The 16,388-nt window shown below is 30.7% G+C and overlaps 1 protein-coding gene across 1 annotated transcript in view; it reads left to right on the forward strand.

Annotated features, from left to right (window-relative positions):
- LOC117178288 (neurotrimin-like) overlaps positions 1 to 16,388 on the forward strand; it is a 271,766-nt gene that overhangs the window by 152,011 nt on the left and 103,367 nt on the right. The gene's annotated exons all lie outside the window — the stretch shown is intronic.

The raw sequence follows: 16,388 nt of genomic DNA on the forward strand, positions 1-16,388 counted from the left end.
TTCAAATTTAATTTATTAGAAGGAAATTGTTTAAACGATACGGACTTTGAAGTAATAACTGGGAAGAATGCTATTTGAAGTTAACACGACTCCCTGTGCGTTCAAGGCTCAGGAAACGGCCTCGATATTTCTGCAGCATACCGTCAACTTAAATAAAAAATATTTTTTTGTTAACCTCTATCGTAATTTATTTTATATTGGGTTATTAATTAATATTTGAGTTTACTATAATTTTAAAGACTGTTCAATAAGTGATGTTATACAATTGATGCTTGATTATTTTGAAATATAAACCTAGGTAAATTTTGAAATATTTGAAAGTAAATAATAATCATATCGATATAGTAGCATTGTTCTTACTAATTGGTTTTATTATATTATTAATTAATAGAAAAAAAACGTATGTTATGCTTGCCATCGATTATTATTACTTCTGACTCGCACAATGATTAAATTAATATATAAAATTAACATGAATACTTATTTTATTTTATTTCATAGTATCTGTTATTTATAATAATGGAACAGAAGGCAAGGACTGTCTTGATAAATCACGAAAATTTTATCGAAAAAAAAGTTGTTTGCGCGAAGTTTTAATAGCAATGAAAACTGTCTTTCGGGAGTCCAAAACATTCCCTAAAGTTTCATAAAAAAAATCCCTTCTGTCTCCGCATCATAGATACAGCTAAAAATCACAAAAAACGTAGAATTTCTTCAAATTTAAACAGCAAACCATTTTTTTTAGATTTAAATTATCAATTAAAAATAGTTTAAACCAAGTGGATTTATACCTGTTTGGCGATTATTCGATGAATATATTTTTCACCCTCCCTGATTGACTTTAAAGTTTCAAAAAATCGAAAAAAGTCGACTTTTTCGCTATTTTCTTAGATTGATGGTAAATTTCTCGACTGCGTGTGCATATATAATGTGTGATATACTTTAATAATAATTTTTCAATATAGTAGAACAATGATATAAAAGAAATGTTCACATAAAAATAATTTTTATTGACTTTGAGTTACCAGAAAATATTTAAAAGTGATATATTGCTTTTTATTTAAAAATCAAATTAATTTTCAGTATATAAATAATCAGAAGAAATAGTGTGAAGCAAGTGCATTTGCACTTACACAGCAAAAAATGATTCAAATATCTTTTACCCTGCCTAAGTTACCTTGAAATTTCAAAATAACTAAAAAAAATCGACTTTTTTGCTATTTACTTAGACTTACGACTATATGACCATGAAATGTCTGATACACATTAAAAAGAATATATTTTTAATATTTTACTCCAATAATATATGCAGAATGTCGATGTTAAAATCATTTTTATTGATTTTGTATTAAAAGAAAGATTTACACTTGTACAGTTATCAGGTAATTTAAATAATTTTTATCCATCCAGAATAACGTAGAGGATTATAAAAAAAACAGAATTTAATTTTTTCGCTATTTTCTTAAAGTTATATTATTTATCAAACATGTGACCATAATACGAGTATTATATATTTCTAAAAATATATTCGGAATAAAATTAAATAAAAAAATAGTTGGAACATATATTAGCTTGTTATAATGCCATTAAATAATCAAAGTATTGCTTTTATGCTGATTTCTGACATTAGTTTCAATTTGGACATCCTGTTTCATTTTTTAACCGAAGTCATTTATAGTTTCAACAATGAGCAAAATCTAACATTTTTAATTTTTAATATTAGCTGATATTTTGTTGCGTTCACGCATCGCTCGCTAATCCCCAAAATCCAAACACACATGGTTCACTGCAATTTTTGAGTGCATCAAGGTTTTGTTTACATTTTACTAGTGCACCACGGCTCACCAGGCTTTTGTTTACAATTTGTTTTTGCTAACCGCTTTTCCAGAAAATGAATTCAGTTAAGTTTTCAATATCTAATCACGAGTATGTTATAAGAGAGCTGGAAAACTCGAATTTTAAACAGCAGATTTTTTCGTTAAGTAACTGGGTATTATCTACACGCTTTGATGTAATTAGATCCTATTTTTTCGAATGTGAAAAAATTTGAACTGAAAAAGAATCTAAAATATACCCAAGTTTTTCTGATATTTCGCGTTTAATTGTAAAAAGGCTGCAGGATATATGCTATGAAACTTCCATTCCAACTCTTACAGAAATAAGAATCGCGAAGATCGTTAAAACAAATCAAAATGAGTTGAAGTAATTGAAAAAGTTGCATGGAAGAAATATAGATGAATCCTGTTAAAAAAGCAAATCAAATGCGTTTCGTTCTAATAAATCAAAGTTATTTGATATTGCGGCTTGCAAGTGAAATAATGCTTCATGCACTTGTGAGATATGTCTTTCCTAAGCTGCCAGAGAGTTTCTCTTAGATCATCTATCTTCCAGACGAATGAGAAAATCATTTACGTCTCTTCCGAAAATTTATTCGGAACAATCAGATCATCATGAAGTTCAATCAAAGCATTTGATGACTGATGTACTTTAAGATCAAAGTGAAGTTCCTAATGTTGGTCGATTATGGATAACAATGTAAAAGACATTTACCTGCCTGCCGAAGAAGATGTTTTGGATGTATGGATCCCTTATTGGAATAAATTTACAGATCAGAAAAGATTATGCTGTCCAACATTTTCAGAAGTCTGTCACAGTCACGGCATCGGATACAGGTACTGCTGATTTACTGGCTCCAGCAGTTTTACACGACGTGAATAGTACAATTCGGAAGTAAAAGGTTTAGTTTTTGACAAGAGTAAACTCTATCGGGAAAGAACAAAAAATCTTCAACAACTTCAGAAACATCAGCTCTCTTTGGCTTTAGAAAAAGGCTTTGTACTTTGATGGAAGAAAAGACGAAACAAAAGTAAGGAATAGAACAAGTGAAGGAAAAACACGGCAAACAACAAAACAAGAAGAAAATACTTCTCTAATTCAAGGACTAAGAAGTACTTATTTAGGACACATATCCTCATTTTCTTCAGATTCAAAAACGATTACACATTATATCTTTCAGTCTTTCTTTGATAAAGAAATTAATACCTTAAATCTGGATTGTGTGGGTTGTGATGGCTGTCTTACGAATGCTGGTAAACACGCAGGTATAATTCAATTACTAGAATTAGAATTGGGTAAATCGCTACAATGGAGTATATGTCAGCAGCATAGCAATGAGCTGCCTTTCAAAGCTTTGTTTATAAAACTTGATAGAGGATCTTCTGGTCCTAACGATTTTTCTGGTCCGATCGGGTAAAGCTTCGCTTCTTGTAAAGAAAGTCCAGTTGTAAACTTCGGTGCTGTCGAAAGTTCAAATTCTCCTGTATTTGACACAATTGATCTTAGTTCTGATCAAAAGGACCTGCTAGATATATGGAATTCTATAGAAAAAAGAGAGTGTTCTGAAGATCTTGCTCGAAAAAGTTCAGGGAAATTATCGCACGTCCGATGGTTGACTAGGATGAGTAGAACTCCTTGAACTTACATTGGGACAGATAATCCATCATTTCAGTTAAGAGTTTTAGTTCAATTCATCATGAGAGTATATGTCCTAATGTGGTTCGAAATTAAGTTTCAACCATCTATTAAAGATGCCCCGAAACATCTCTGGAAAAGTATTCCTTTGAGTGCGTACCTAAAGGAAGATCTCGCTGAATATATTCAAAAACTAATACAAAATAATGCCTACTTTGCTCACCCAGAAAACCATCTTCTCGCTATGCTATGTGACGAAAGGCAGAAGATCCGCAAGCTCGCAGTGTCTCTAATCATTTCTGCGAAACAATTAACTGGGAAATCAAACTTAAAGAAATTCGAGGGTCATTCTTTGAATTTTGACGCAAAAGACTATATAGAACTCATCAACTGGAAAAATTGTGCAAAATTTCGGAATGATTTTTTTTTCCAAATTAAAATAGGACGAATAAATTAAAACTAATGTCAGAAATCAACATAAAAGTAGGTTATTGGTAATACTTTTATAATTTAATGACATAACAAACCAAAATATGTTCCGAGTATTCCGTTTTTTGATTTTATTCAGGATGTATTTAAAAAATATGTCTAATACTGTTATGAAGGTCACATGGTTGACATATCCTATAACTTTAAGAAAATAGCGAAAAAATCAAATTCATCGTTTTTTGTAATCCTCTACGTTATTCTGGTCTCACAAAAATGATTTATATTACCTTCCCACTGTAAAAGTGTAAATCCAGGTACACCCCAAAACATTTTTACCTTATTTAGATACCGAAAATTAATTTTGTTGCGAAATAAAAAGCAATATACTCGTATCACTTTTAGCTATTTCCTGGTAATCCAAAATCAATACAAATAATTTTAATATTGACATTCTGATAATAGTATGGGCTGAACATATTTAAAATACATTCTTTTTAACGTATGTCAGACATTTCATGGTCAAATAGTCGAAAAATAGCCGTAACTCAAGGAAAATAGCAAAAAATTCTATTTTTTTCGATATGTTGAGCTTTCATAATTTACGTATCGAAAATTAATGTTACTGTTAAATAAAGAGCAATCTATCACTTTTAAATACTTTTTTGTATTTTAAAGTCAATACAAATTATTTCAATGTCAACACTTCTTATACATTATTGTTACATTCTTATTAATGTAAATCACACATTATATGTTCAAATAGTCGAGCAACTTACCATGAATCTGAGAAAATAGCGAAAAATTCGATTTTTTTTTTTATTTTTTGAAACTTCAAAGTCAATTAGGGAGGGTAAAAATATTTCAATGAAATTATTGCTACACAAGTATAAATCGACTTGCCTTGAATTATTATATTGATAATTAAAATTAAGAAAAAAAAATTTAGGTGTTCAAATTTGAAGAGGTGCTTCGTTTTTTGTGCTTTTTAGCTATATTTACGATGCGGAGACAGAAGGAATTTTTTTATGAAACTTTAGGGAAGTATTTTTGACTTACAAAAGACAGTTTTTATTGCTATTAGAACTTCACGCAAACAACTTTTTTTTCACGATTTCAACCATATAAAAATCTCATTTTTCGATTTTTTGCAGTCAATAGTGTTTCATCAAATCACGGCAGTTGTGAAATGATTCTTGACACTATTTTTGTTCAGGATGTTTTACTATAATTATGCAATCATTATTTTTTAGAGTATGAACAATTTAAAAACTTGTTTTGTATCAATATCTTCCTTTCACAATACCATTGATTTTCAAAACTGATTTTTTAATTTTATTTTAGTCAACGGTGTTCTTTCAAAACAGGAAAGTATTGAGAGACGAAAGGATTGTGTCAAAGGTTGAAGTTCATCTTCCTTGCAATCTCACTTGGTAGAAAATTGGCCATGAAAAGCCCATTGCCCTGCTACGACTTTCCGGAGACTTGGTGATAAAAGTTCCGTTAACGCGCGATGTGACCGAAAATTACAAAGAATTCTCGCCGACTTTTGCATGAACTGCAGCCGTCGCACGAATTTCCTCAGTATTGGAGATCATAGCTTTTGAAAGTAGAGTAAGGAATTTTCACCATAAAATTCCTTTATTATCTTTATAGTTTATACAGCAAATACGTTATCAAATTCTTTCTCGTCGTTTTTCTTGCACGGGTATAAGTTAAAGCTGCACTCTAGCTTCTGCCGCTTTTTCCAACCTGATTTCTTTTGCCATTAGTCAATCAAATTATCAAGCTCTTCTCAAGATTACTAAGCACCCTGGAGCGTGCAATCTTCTCGTAGAAAACTACAAGGGCTGTGAGAGGCACGAAGATATGAAACAAGAAAGAAAAGAATTTAGCGAAACTGCGAATGAGCAGGCAGGTTTTAATGCTAAGAAGAGGCGTAATGATATTTCCTAGTTTTTTTCCATCAGAAAAGTACAATAATTCTCGCCTTCACTACAAAAGAAATAATCAGATTTATCTGCGATGCGAACATATCTGGCATGCTACAAGGACTGATTTCAAATTTTTATGCGATTTGATTAATAGTCCATTCAGAAAGTCCTTCACACCATTAATGGAAATAAATGGAAGCACGTTTAAAGAATCTAAAACTATTATTTGTACTAAACATGGTGGATACGAAACTTTAAGTATAAAATAATAGGGGAACTACTTGCCGAATTCACGAAAAACTAATTTTGCAACTTTCTGTTTAACCAACGCAACTTATTCTTTAATTCTGATCGGGCAGTTTTGAGGAACTAAATTTTATCACATTTTTGTGAGAAACGTTTAAAATATGATGACATCTCCGTCAAATGGCACACATTATCATAACAACTTTTCGCTTCTTTCATAAAGAATTTTAAATAAGAAGAAATTGTCGAAGAAACTATCGGAAGTGTTTTTTTTTTACACTGGGAAAAAAGATCTTGAATGAAAGAACGTTTACTTGAATCAAATGGATGATTGTGCTAAATACGTCCTAGGGCAAGTGTTCCATCAGTCTACGGAGATGGTGGTCGTACAGGCTCTCATATTTTACAGTAAGAATTTATTTATTGTATAATTGGAAATTTTTAATCCGCTCGAACTAAGATGCTAAATTTTTTAATTTACCCAGAGATCGTACAGCCTGTCCGACCTCTAGCATGAATGTCATTTTGGGGGTGCTTCTTAAGAGGGACGATTGAGATCAGGGGATAGATAAAACGTAGTTATAAGCTTAAAAAATATATAATTCATCATTTACTTGGTTTTTGATTAATGTCTTATTTGAAATAGTGACAAAATCTTGTTTTTGTATTCGACATTATAAAAATATAAACATTGTATTGTTATCGTAACCTGGCTAACCTTGACTTAGAAACATTAATATGATTTTTATCCGCCTTTGTTTTCAAACTTCGATAGATGGAGAAAAGTAACTGCATTTTAGTTCCGAATTAAAATAAAATTATTTATCATATTTTAAATAGTACTTTAAAGTGGTATATTATTAAGCCTATTTGGATTAAACAGAAATATGTAAAACATACAAATTCTGTCCGACTACTGGTGTTTTCTTAATTTTCCCAGAACACCTTTTTTCTTATAATATGGAATTTTATTTTAAAAATAGATAGCAGAAATAACCTTATGAATAAATATAGAGTCTGAAAATTTGCATTTTTGTCAGGAAAAAAGTGTAAAATAAGTACCTACTGCGAATTAAATATAAGGGCTCATATGAGGGTAATGCTATATGTCCGACTACTTATATATTTACCCTATGACATATTTCTTCAATAAAAAGCAATGCTTTCATCTATGCTAGAATGATAAATTTATTGAAACTAATCAATAATTATTTTGGTGAGTAAAATATTAATTAAGTTTATGAATCTTATTATTCGTTAACAGAAGTTAGGGATTTGTCTTTAAAAATTAAGTAGTTGTTATAATCAAATGTCTTTTTAAAACAATGAAATATTTCCTTTAATTAAATTAATATTCATCAGCTGAATGGAACGCCTTAAAAAACGGAGGATGTGATTCTTTGCTTGAAATAAGCGTATCTTAAATTCTGCTAAATATGTCCTAGAAACGAAGATGTCGGTTTTTAATAACAGTGAATAATTCTGTGGTCTAAAATGGAATACATTTTCAGGATAAGTATGTAAAAATATTAAAAAATATCTATTAACTCAAAGAAAAGTGAGATTCATTTTAAGTACAATGTACTTAAGAGAAATAAGCGTAGCCTAAGATCAACACAAATTTCCGTTCACCTATAAAAATTGTATAGCTCTTTAAAAAAATTGAAAATTTAAACTAGAAAAAGCAGAATGTAACATTCGTTAAATAATAATACTCGGGTTCACTCGAGTAAAAATTTCAATAAAATAGAATAATAATGGTAGCTTTAAGAAAGCATCCAGAGGTGACTGTTGTCACCTCCAACGCTCGCGGCCGCTCGTTATTGTATACCTACAACATCATTGTGGGAGGTTTCAAACATCGTATTAGATTGACTTATAACATCCTAATCTCATTAATCATTTGACTTAGTCCGTAGCTATGATGTATAAACGGGTTCACCCGAGTAAAAGTTTTGCGTGAAAAATTAAAATAATAATGATAATAATAATAATAAACCACGTTGGCTCAGTTGGTTAGACCATCGGCCTTCACGTTAGATGTCCGGGGTTCGATTTCCGAGGGGGTACCTCTGGAATTTTTTCTATGTAACTTTAAAATTTCTGTTGGTTCAGATCCCAACTCGAGCTGTGAATGATAGGGTGAAAACCAAACTTTTGCCAATGTGTCAAATTAGTGACTCTCTTATCAGATCACTTGATTGCATTACAAGAATGCGTCCATGACTGGTGATATAAACCGGGAAACACCGTGCACACTATTCAAATATAAAAATTAAAATCAACAAAAAATGTCTTCTACATATTTGCCTGTAACCATCTTAAACCTAAGATATGTAATAAAAATTCGGTGTATGCATAATAAGTTATGCAATTTGGAACAATGGGTGATGCGAATGTTTGCCTTCTATGAACTCGGCGAGCAGTTTCCCAATAACAATCATTTGCATGTAAATAATAGAGTTTCGTTTCCTAGAATAAGCTACAAAATTTGTATTAATTTTTAATTTGGAAATAGCAAACAAGTAAGAAGGAAAATTATTCACGTGCTGCATTTCATCGTGAAAGAGAAAATTTTTCAAATTTGATGATGCTGTTCCGAGAACAATTGTTTGACAGAAAGGACCGATGACAACTCTCAATAAACCTGCATTCCGGTTCTTTCGGCACATATGATCAATTATTCGAGCAGATGACCCCATAACTCTCGGGCTTTGAGTGTATCTCAACCATTTACCGTTTTCAATTTTAGAATAAAAGCGCATTTCGTTTGATCAAAACAAGTATCATTCTAGCGAAGAGTTCATCTATTTTTTATCGAATGAGATACTTTTTAATTGATACAATATACAAATGAAGAAATAAAATTATTGAAAAAGTATATATAATATAGATTTATACATCTAGAATTTTGAAGTATTTAACAAACAATAAATCCTTGTATCTCAAACTAAGTTTATCCGATACATAATTAATTTAGATATACTTTTATGCATGTATTAAAGCGTTCTTTGCAAAATCTTCTGAATTAAAAAGCCATTCTGTACACCATTTTCCTGGTGATAACAAGTGAAAAGACTTATGTTTCTTTTTTAAGACAAAGCTTCGTAGCGTCTCCTTTCCTTCTACAAAGAAAGACTGTTTCAACAATTCTAAAAAAATAAGTGACGCGAACACGGCTTGGGGTAAAAAGTTAATCACCAACGTTACCGCACTCTCAAGATGCATAGTTATAAAATATAAAACCCCGAATACAAAAAGAAATTGCTCTCGAGCCAGATTCTAGCGGATTAATTTTGTGTATTATTTTTTAATTGTAAACCCCTTTTTACGTTTTCTTTCTAGTATCTAGATTGTATCTTTAGTTTCAAATGTTTACAAATATGTATGTCCACTTACGTTGGTTGCTGCTGCAATAGCATCCACTTTTCCTGGATTATTGCAATGTAAGTTTCCGAGAATTCCGAAAATTGTTCCAGAAGTAGGTAAATATCCTGTTATAAGAGGACGTTCCAAGGAAGGTTTAAGAAATGTTTATCAGAAATGTAATTAATTTGATAAAATGAATTCCTTACGAGCAATCCAAGAACCTTCCTTGGGAACGTCCTTTGATATCCAACATTTACCGAATTTCGATAACCTTTCTCAAACATTTTTTTAGAATTCTTCGAACCTCCTTTTGGAATGTTCCATAAATTTTTAAAGAAAATGTTATGGTATCTAGATGAACTGATATTCAATTAAATGATTCATTGTAATCAGCGACAATTCAGAGCTCTAATTTTATTCAATATATATTAATTACTGTAAAAATCCTTAAAAAAGTTTTATCTTAAATTCAGCAAAATTCACCTACATTCGGAGATGGCTTATAAATTAATAATAATTCTACAACAAAATTTCTTAATTGCAGAACGTTAATTGATTTATAATCATGAAGATTTATGATCAATTTCTGAAGTTAAGTACATTTTTGAATTAGAGGTTTAATATTTTTAGAATTCATATCTATATTCTCGTCATAAATTAGTTTGATGGGAAAAGTCATTTTCGCAAATGTCGTCCTCTATTTTTAATCAAATTAAAAAACAGAACATTCTATATGTTCCTGTTTGTATGTATCTATACCCGCAAATTGCTGTTAAAACGCTGAACTAATTCTTATAAAACTTTTTTTAATGACTATTATTCGTAAAGCAGAAGCTTTAGATGAACACGTTCTCAACGCTTTTTTCGCAACATTGATTTCCTTTTGTATGAAATTAAAAAAGTATTTAAAAGAGAGGAAATTCGTAATGAAATTACGATGTGAATCTTCTGCACGCATATATAATTTGCAGGATTTTAATTTTCTGCCTCAACGTAGCTGTGCCAATTTTAATTTTATATTTTGGCATATTTTTCTATGGCTTCTTAAAAAAAAAGGTTGTAACATTCCCAATTGTTTCAAATAAAAAAGGTTGACATTTTAAATATTCGTCGTAGCTTATGTGAAATTTTAAAGAATTCAAGCGATTCTGGTCAGAAAATCGTCCGTTTCAACTTTCGACGCCTTCAAGCGGACAATACAAGTATAAAATAAAAATCTAAAGTTAATGTGTGTAATTACCGCAGATCGCCCTTGGACTTTATATTGTGGTACAGTTTCGTTTCCTTAACCAAAATTTTAATTGTTTGAATTATTTTTTAATCATTTTCAATTCATTGTAAATCTTTGGAAATTAATTTGTTTCTCAAGTGGCGCTTTAAAAAAATTATAAAATAAAAAAGAAATGTTTTAATGAAAACCAGAGTTTAAAAACAGGCAAGAACAAAAAAAAATTTAGCGCAAGTAAATTAGTAACTTAAATAGAACGATAGACATAGAATAATTCCATAAATTAAACATGAATGAAGAACCGACTAATATCATATGCCAATTAGGAAAAAGAATAAATATATGTATGTATTTATTTATGTATGTATAATAATCGTATTAAATAACCCGACTGATGCTCTCTAAGTTTCTATTTTACAAATTACTCAATAGACATATTATCCCTTTGAAAGAAATCCACTTCCTGATCCCTACACCGAATCATACGAAATATCAACTTTTGAAAGCAATGTCGAATCTGGTTCCTTTTAGCCCAAACTTAGCCTTTGAGAACAGAAAAAAGTCATACAGATCTGAATCAGGCGAACACAGGAAAAAAGGATCAATTTTGTTGCAGAGCATTTTGCTCTAGAGATCATTTGACTCTCGAGATCATAATGATATTCCATTCGAATCATTTTGATCTCATTTTTTGGTTCATTTGTCAGACTAAACAAATATGAGCTAAAGTATTGTAAGAACGTCAGCCATCTTGGTTTGACAGTATACATGATCGCGCATCAGATCATTATGATCTCAAAAGACCATCATTCACTTCGGCCGATAAAAATGCTCTTGAATTCGGTATGATTTTTGTTGCATATTAAAATGATATTGATTTAGATATCATTTTGAACACTTTTTTTTACTGCAAATACGATGGCTTTTCAAATACAGGAATTATTTTCGCCAAAAATTGCAAAAAACATTCCAAATAAAATTTAAAAGTACGAAATATATATATATATATATATATATATATATGTGTGTATGTATGTATATATGTATATACATACTAATTTCTCAGTGCGAAAAATCATAAATAACAAAGAAAACGTAATATAAGTTTGATACTTGTTTTGATACGGCCTTCAAAATCATTCATAGGTTTCCAAGTGCACATAGTTTTTATTCTTAATTGAAGTTGATTTTTTATTTCCTAATTTTTTTCTATTCTCATCCTTATCGCAATAAAAAGGTCAAAACCTCGTCAAAACTGACTATCGCGAATTTATTTAAATATCCACGTTTTGATATCCCCCGAGCAAAAAAACCAGGTGTTTTGTCTTTGATGTCTTTCTCGCTATTGTCGTCTGTATACCGCATAACTTTTGAATGAACAAACAAAGAAAGATCAAGTTTGTTAACTCGCATTTATTGAACAACGGTTCTGGTTTTGAGCACCAAAAAACAATGATCGAAAATCAAAAGTTCTATTTTGCGGTAAAACCATAGAAGACACAAGAAAATGAAGACACAAATTGTTGATCTAAAAAAGATCTGCAACTGCTGTAGTCAAACAAAATTAAAGTATGTCCAAAAGGCGAAATGTTTCATGTTATGTTGCTCGTCATAAACGTTTTTAATAATCAAGGGGATCTTAAAACATAAAAATTTTCGAAAACTGGATAATTTCAAATTTCAATGAATCTAATACCTTCTATCATAAATTATTTGAAATGCGATCATTCCAATCTCATGGCCAAACCATGGGTGCAAACAAAAAATAGTTACACTCTATGTTTAGGTCCTTTTTTGCACAGACATTTATCACACTAGAGCCAAATTTTGAGAAAGTTAAATTTTTTATTTTCTCATGTTTATTCTTTGTGGCTAAAGCCATAAATATCGCTTGTTGAAGGCTAGTGAAAAAATTGACCTATTTTTTTACCTGAAAACAGTGCAGAGGAGGAAATTTTGATTGGGAAATTCCTTGAAAAGTTATCGTGCTATCAGGCTACGGACGGACAGACATGTTCGTTCAAATAATTTTTGCTGACTCAGGGGATCTTGAAACGTCGGAAATTTACGAAGACTGGATAGGTCCAAATTTACATTAATCTAATACCTTCCATGATAAATGATAAGAATCTAAACGTATCTAAGGCCACAAGACCAATCTTATAAGCTAAAAGTTATTCCGATCCCTTAGGACCGAGATCGGTGATAATGTTTTTGCTACACTCACCCTTTCCAAATCAAGCAATATATGGATGACCAATATATATGGATATATGTATTAAGGACAAGTTCAAATGACTTCAATAGCCTCGTTGTTTACAATTAATTTAAAAAATGCTCTATGTAGCATTTGAAACAAAAGTGAGGACAGAAATTGCAACAACCTGCCCTTTATCGAACGTCCCAATGTTTTTGAAAGATAGATTTGCATTAGTAAGCCAAATAGCCCCTTTTTTAATTTGTGTTGACTCAAATATCCAAGGTACCGTCAAGTGACAATGGCTGCAAGTTCTTAAATAAAAGCCTCTAAGAAGCATAAAATAAAAACCTCTCACATAGTGCATTTTCTTAAATCATTCGCAACTTTGATAACTTGAATGGAAAAACTACTTTTTCCATAATTTTTTTTAGTTTAGAATAATGTTTGATTATGATAACTAAACGATTTGATTTCTAGAGAATAGAACAAAATTTTTGTTGTCTCAACCAAATTTTAGTTATTGCATATTGCACGACGCATATTGCATCAGATCTTGCAGAATTAATCAAAGTTTAGTTGAAACAAGAAGCCCCGACTTTTATTCCATCAGCCGTGTTGAGTTAACAAATATTTTTCCGAAATAACAAAGTTTTGTTTATGGTACTAAAATTATCGTGGGAATTACAGAACACTTTATAAATTTATTCATAAATTAAACATACAAAAAGTCCTTCTTCTCTTCAGCAGCAAAAATTTTCGAGTCACGCGAAGGTGCGAATTTTACTAAGTCACTTTTCTCAATTCTCTAAAGATTGTTTTAAGATTCTTAACCTTCGTTACTAAAATCTCAATAATTCTAAAAAAAATCTCCTAACTTCCTGCTTTCTGAGATACATATATACCAAATATGGAATTTGTTTTTGCATTCCCCCTGATAAAAGGTCCATCAGTCTGAGATGCGATTGTTCGCTCGACTCTTTAACTCGCATTTTTTAAATATGTGACTGATGCCCATTTTAGAGTCGAATCTGTTCACAGCTTTGAATACGCGAATATTGAATTTCACATGGTTTGAATTTTACTGAGAGCCCTAACAAAGGACGAAAGTTTAAGATTTAAAAGTTAAGCAGTTACGAGGCAGTGAACGCTCCATAGTATCGATCAGAAACTGGAAAGACGGAACCCCGAGTAATCGGGATAAAGTCAATAATCCATAATCCGCTCAACTCAGGTTGTAGTATATCCCTCCACATGTAATTGGGATCAGTGCTTATCTGCTCGCGCACACCGGGTCCCCTTGCTCCCAGAAATCCCGCTTACGGTCACCCTACTTAACGCTACCAAAATACGCGAACACATAATTAACAAATGCAAAGGCCTTCAGTAAAGGCTTCCAGATACGTTGAAAAGCTTCCACAAATTTATCAAATAAACAGTTTTCTACCTTTTCCTCATCCTCATCCTTCTGATCCCAGGTACATAGTTTTCGCTTACAATTGTAGTTATATTGTAGTTATATCACTCGACTTAAGGAGATGCTAAAAGTAAATTTAAATTATTGATACAAACTTATATTATTAAAGGAATTACTAGTAAATTGCTTCAAATGGTCATTTAGAAAAAAAAGAAAGCAGCATTCATGTAAAGTTAATATATTGGAAGAAATACATAACTTCTAAACACTCAACATAGAATAAATATATCAAATATACTTCCGCTATTAACAAGTAAAATGTAGTAGATCAATACATTAATGTGTATATCATTTAAGAATTAAATCGTGCATCCTTCATTGCAATAAATAAAGCCATAAAACGAGAGAAAACGATATCTAATAAGATTTTCAGATTAGTCTCGAACATTGTGTAGTTAGTTAAACTATAATTAAGGCACATAATCACGTGAATTAGGTTCTGTTGCAAATCATACTAGGGTTCAATTTTTTCCCTCAGTAATTTACCTTGAATAAAGGAAGGGATTTGTGAGGAATTTTATTTCCGTAGACACAGAGATCGATCCGTAAAAGTGAGAAGTTCCTATCATAGGGCGTGCAAATTCAAAGATTCTATAGGCGTGCAAACAGAAAGGTTCTATCTATCGTATTTATAGAACTTGACCTCTGGTTCTGAAAATCAAAAGTGGAATAAGACTGTTAGTTTTAGTTAAACGTTGTTAGTAGTCCAATTGAAATGTGTGGTAATGCGGTTCTAGAATCAATGACTAGTAATGCGTAATGGAATGATGAAATCCGCGTAGCCATTCAAGAAAAAAAATCAAGCGTACCCAAAAAAGTTAAACATCACAGGCCTCAGCAATGAAGAAGAGAGAACCAAATCTATTTTTAAGAAGGAAGAAACTATTTTGTAAATTGGCCATGAAATTGGCGGACGAAATAAAAGACGCAATGAGAGATTCTTTCAAAGAATTATTGCGAGGTGAAACAATGGGGCAACACAACTACGGCAAAACAAAAAAAATCGAAATATCGGTTTAAAAAATCTATGCTTTCTTTCGAAAAATATTTCGGATTTCCATTGATTTCAATGAATCAGAAGTGATTCGTATGCAACTTTAAATATTTGAAGCAATTTTAAGGATCTAAATATATTTCAAAGATTTCCCAAAGAATTTTAAAAGATTTTTACGGTTTTTACAAAATTTTAATTCATATGTAGGCTGCCCAATCGTTCAGAGTGATTTTGAGAGATTACGTACCATATCCATGAAAGTGTAAAACGGGTTTTGCGAATTATTGGCCTAATTCTGACATTTTTAAATTTAAAAAAAAAATGAAAATTATGTTTAAAGATAAGATAACACTTTATACTGATAGGTATGTGTATCATGAATTGCTAAAATGATTTATTATTGTTTTCAGAAATTTCTTCTAAAAATAGAGAGAGGAAGTCTAGATTTTTTCATAAATTGTTCAATTTTTGTATAATTTTTTATTAGAGTGAAATAAAAATTAATTTAAGTTAATGTAAATAATTATCTCCACAATTTATAGTTATTGCTATTTATATTCTCTTTGCTTGATGATACAAAGTTTAGGGTTTTCTGAAATTTTTAACTATTTGTCTAGTTCTCACTTAGACTACCTAAATAATGAATTAAATTGAACAAAATTGAATGTTTAAATAAACCATTAACAATAATAATAACTATCTTTCTCCATATTAATACCAGATAGTTGCGATATTTTCTGAAATTTTGAACTTTTCATATACTTATTGCTTAGTAAGCTGATTATTAATGCAAATTAAAACAAAATAGTGGTTTAAACAATCTATTATTGTTTTAAACTTGTTTCTCTTAGAAAACTGCTAGAAAGTTGCGTTTTTATGAAATGTTGAATTTTGCCTTGCCTTTTTGGTTATGAGCAAATAATTAATAAACATTAGAGAAAAAATTATTTTTTGAGATGTATTAGTCTTCCCGATAATTCGGGACGACTGACTAGCCAAGCTGATGAAAAATATTTGACTATTCATTCTGAATTTGGAGACGATGA

This window comes from Belonocnema kinseyi, chromosome 8, assembly GCF_010883055.1.
Source record: "Belonocnema kinseyi isolate 2016_QV_RU_SX_M_011 chromosome 8, B_treatae_v1, whole genome shotgun sequence".
Lineage (NCBI taxonomy): Eukaryota > Metazoa > Arthropoda > Insecta > Hymenoptera > Cynipidae > Belonocnema > Belonocnema kinseyi.